The sequence below is a fragment of the Lygodium microphyllum genome, chromosome 30 (genome assembly GCF_053477565.2).
Source record: "Lygodium microphyllum isolate KBCC chromosome 30, Lygodium_microphyllum_v1.1.10, whole genome shotgun sequence".
Taxonomy (NCBI): domain Eukaryota; kingdom Viridiplantae; phylum Streptophyta; class Polypodiopsida; order Schizaeales; family Lygodiaceae; genus Lygodium; species Lygodium microphyllum.
In genome coordinates, this window is record NC_141164.1 from 600,001 (window position 1) to 604,517 (window position 4,517).

A 4,517-nucleotide genomic window follows, 5' to 3' on the forward strand; every position below is an offset into this window, starting at 1 on the left:
GGGAATATCAACCCGATTCCCTTTCGATGAGTGGCACGCATTGCGCCCTTGACACAGGACTTCCCCATCTCTTAGGATCGACTAACCCATGTCAATTGCTGTTCACATGGAACCTTTCTCCACTTCGGTCTTCAAAGTTCTCATTTGAATATTTGCTACTACCACCAAGATCTGCACTGGGGGCCGTTTCACTCAAGCTCGCGCCCAGAGTTGCGCCACGACCCCCATGCCCTCCTACTCATCGGGGCCTCGTACTCGCCCTGATGGCGGAGTATAGGTCGTGCGCTTTAGCGTCATCCATTTTCGGGGCTAGTTGATTCGGCAGGTGAGTTGTTACACACTCCTTATCGGATATCGACTTCCATGACCACCATCCTTCTGTCTTAATCAATCAACACCCTTTGTGGGATCTAGGTTAGCACATAGTTCGGCACCGTAACCCGGCTTTCGGTTCATCCTGCATCGCCAGTTCTTCTTACCAAGAATGGCCCACTTGGAGCTCGCATTCCGCGCCGAGGTTCAATAGAGAAACCCCAGTCACTTACCTATTTAAAGTTTGAGAATAGGTCGAGGGTGTTTCACTCCCAATGCCTCTAATCATTCGCTTTACCTGATAAAACTGTGAGGAGCTCCAGCTATCCTGAGGGAAACTTTGGAGGGAACCAGCTACAAGATGGTTCGATTAGTATTTTGCCCCTATACCAAAGTCTGACGAACGATTTGCACGTCAGTATCGCTACGAGCCTCCACCAGAGTTTCCTCTGGCTTCGCCCTGCTCAGGCATACTTCACCATCTTTGGGGTTCCAGCAGGTACGCTCCCACTCAAACCTTTCACAGAAGATCATGGTCGGTCAATAATGCACCCCGTGAAGGGGATCCCACCTGTCAGGTTCCTTGTGCCTTCGTGGGTTTGCCACCCATCGGCTCACGTACATGTTAGACTCCTTGGTCCGTGTTTCAAGACGGGTCGGATGGAAAGCCCAGAGCGCCAGCTTCCCGAGCGTGCAGGTGTAGAGCCCACCACAAGTGGCGCACACTTCATTCCTCGGCACGGCATCGGCAAGCCATCTAAAGCCCGCTCTTGTCCTGCCTCACCGGCCCACGCTATCCAACGCCCCGCGTCGAGCGGCGGACCAACTCGCACCATTCCGCATCTGACCGGGGCGCACTTACGGCCTCCATTCGCTTCCCTCCCAACAATTTCAAGCACTTTTTAACTCTCTTTTCAAAGTCCTTTTCATCTTTTCCTCGCGATACTTGTTCGCTATCGGTCTCTTGCCCATATTTAGCCTTGGATGGAATTTACCACCCACTTAGGGCTGCATTCCCAAATAGCCCGACTCGTCAATGGCGCCTCGTAGAGCGACAGGGTCCCAGCTCAACGGGGCTCTCACCCTCTCTGACACCCCTTTCCAGGGGGACTTGAGATTGGTCCGCCGCAAGGGATGCCTCTCCAGACTACAATTCACACGGCAAAGCCGTGCGATTTCCAAGCTGGGCTCTTTCCGGTTCGCTCGCAGCTAGTAGGGAAATCATGGTTAGTTTCTTTTCCTCTGCTTAGTGATATGCTTAAACTCAGCGGCGGGTAGCCTTGCCTGATTTGAGGTCCGAGTTGCATTTCGGGTCGCCGAAGGCAAGCCCCAGCTCGAAAGAGCCCGATCCAACACATGCACCCAGGAAGAGGCACCGGCAAATAGCCGCCACCTCGACAAGGAGACGAACCACCCTTGTGGAGCATCGTCACCACACGGTGCTGCCGGTACATTCGAGCCAACCGCGGCATCATGTCGGAGCGCGGACGACCAATTCCACCCTCTCCCCCGAAGAAGGGGAGAGAGTGTGGGGGAGTTAGGGACGCTTAAGCAGGCATGCCCTTGGACAAGCCACTGGCGCAAGTTGCGTTCAAAGACTCGATGATTCGCGGAATTCTGCAATTCACACTACGTATCGCATTTCGCTGCGTTCTTCATCGTTGCAAGAGCCAAGATATCCATTGCTGAGAGTCGTTGTGTTTTGTTTTTCTATCCTCCCGAGGGGAGGAATCTTAGATAAGACAAGGTTTATCAAGTTCCTCCTGCCACCCCCGCGTGCGGGGAGGGGCAAAGGGTTTATCAAGGCGGCGGTGTCCCTGAACAGGCATGACAGAGGGGGAGCACCTTGAGCAAGGGAGAGAGGTCGAAGGTGTGCCTCCTTCCTCCTCCACCCGCATGGTCGCGGGATGACCCCGAAGCATAGCCTCTCCCATTGTCGCCCGACATCGATGAGGGGAGAAAGGATGCCGACCGCGCCTCCGAGCATGATCCCTCACGAACATTCCAGGGTTTGCATTGTTCTCACGGACATTCCTGCGTCGCCGCAATCCAAAAACTTCACCGGACCATTCAATCGGTAGGAGCGACGGGCTGTGTGTACAAAGGGCAGGGATGTAGTCAACGCAAGCTAATGACTCGCGCTTACTAGGAATTCCTTGTTGAAGATCAATAATTGCAATGATCTATCCCCATCACAATGAAATTTCACAAGATTACCCAAACCTCTCGGCCCAGGTGGTAAACTCGTTGAATTCATCAATGTAGTGCGCGTGCGGCCCAAAACAACTAAGGGCATCACAGACTTGTTATTGCCTCAAACTTCCATGGCCTAGACGGCCATAGTCCCTCTAAGAAGTTGGCCACGAAGAGGATCTTTCATGTGACTAGGTAGCAGGCTGAGGTCTCGTTCGTTAATGGAATTAACCAGACAAATCACTCCACCAACTAAGAATGGCCATGCACCACCACCCATAGAATCAAGAAAGAGCTCTCAATCTGTCAATCCTTACTATGTCTGGACCTAGTAAGTTTCCCCGTGTTGAGTCAAATTAAGCCGCAGGCTCCACTCCTGGTGGTGCCCTTCCGTCCATTCCTTTAAGTTTCAGCCTTGCGACCATACTCCCCCCGGAACCCAAAAACTTTGATTTCTCATAAGGTGCTGGCGAAGTCATAAAAATAACATCCGCCAATCCGACATCGTTTATGGTTGAGACTAGGACGGTATCTGATCGTCTTCGAGACCCCAACTTTCGTTCTTGATTAATGAAAACATCCTTGGCAAATGCTTTCGTAGTAGTTCGTCTTTCATAAATCCAAGAATTTCACCTCTGACAATGAAATACGAATGCCCCCAACTATCCCTATTAATCATTACTCTGGTCCCGAAGACCAACACAATAAGACCAGAGTCCTATCGCATTTTTCCATGCTAATGTATTCAGAGCATAGGCTTGCTTTGAGCACTCTAATTTTTTCAAAATAACATCGCCAAATCCATGTCCCAGCCAATTAAGTCCAGGAGCTCGTTTCCGACAGAAAGGGCGGGGTGATCAGTGCACACCAAAGGAGGCGGACCGCACGCCCCGCCCCGAGATCCAACTACGAGCTTTTTAACTGCAACAACTTAAATATACGCTATTGGAGCTGGAATTACCGTGGCTGCTGGTACTAGACTTGCCCTCCAATGGATCCTCGTTAAGGGATTTAGATTGTACTCATTCCAATTACCAGACTTATAAAAGCCCAGTGTTGTTATTTATTGTCACTACCTCCCCGTGTCGGGATTGGGTAATTTGCGTGCCTGCTGCCTTCCCTGGATGTTGTTAGAAATGCGGGATCTAGAGCATGACATAACCGGAAGCTATGGAGGATAGAAGGAGAAGTGTAGACTCATGATGGAATGGACACTGTTTGTTACACAAGTGAATTAGGTTCCAAGATTGAGACTTGGACTCATAAACACAATCTTGTGTATGTGGACAATGACATTGACACTTTACTGAAATGAAAAGAGTACTATCATTGCGTTAAGAAAGGAAGCAAGTACAATGCTTTATAGGAAAGTAGGAAACTGCAGTAGGCACCATTGTGCATATGGGATAAGTTAGCCTGCATATCCTTGACCCTGAGACTCCATACAAAGAGGCTGTTTGAGTGTGATTGCTGATTCTCAACACCCCTCCTCAATCACAACTAGGAAAGGCACAAAGTGTGTAGAGGCTGTAATGAGAACCACCTGCAAAGTGTGGGCATACCACAGACATGGCAAAACACCAGAGGCTGTTGCAGAAAAAGCTAAGTGTGGGTACCATAAACATGGTGAACATCCAGAGGCTGTAACAGGGGCCTCACAAAGTGTACAGGGACTGTAATGCCAAGTTACATAAGGAGTTTTACAAAGCTTATGGCAGGAAGCATTAGGGCAAGGAAAATACAAGGCTATTAAAACAGTCTATCAGAATTATGAGAGTACAAGGACTGATGAGTCTTGTCCTTCCGATCCTGGTGGTCTTCATCTTCATCTTCTTCTTCCTTTGCTCCATTTTCTTCTTCTTCTTTGACTGCGACTAGATAGGCCTTTTGGGATCTCTTTCTTGCGTGGCAGAACTTCTCGGTGTGTCCGGTCCTTTTGCAGAAGTCACAAAAGAGCTGATCCTTCTTGCCTTTATACCTGTTGCCAACATATAATGCATGCTCATCTCTAG

At 49.8% G+C, this 4,517-nt stretch overlaps 1 non-coding gene and 2 pseudogenes across 1 annotated transcript; all 3 read right to left on the reverse strand.

Annotated features, from left to right (window-relative positions):
• The window catches only part of LOC148009464 (25S ribosomal RNA), a 3,714-nt pseudogene extending 2,104 nt beyond the window's left edge, over positions 1–1,610 (reverse strand).
• A 243-nt stretch (positions 1,611–1,853) lies between these two features.
• Positions 1,854–2,006, reverse strand: LOC148009465 (5.8S ribosomal RNA). The gene has a single exon (XR_015689812.1). It is a non-coding gene; the product is annotated as a 5.8S ribosomal RNA (ribosomal RNA).
• A 246-nt stretch (positions 2,007–2,252) lies between these two features.
• On the reverse strand, positions 2,253–2,938 carry LOC148009466 (18S ribosomal RNA; annotated as a pseudogene; the record flags this gene model as incomplete).
• Positions 2,939–4,517: the final 1,579 nt, after the last annotated feature.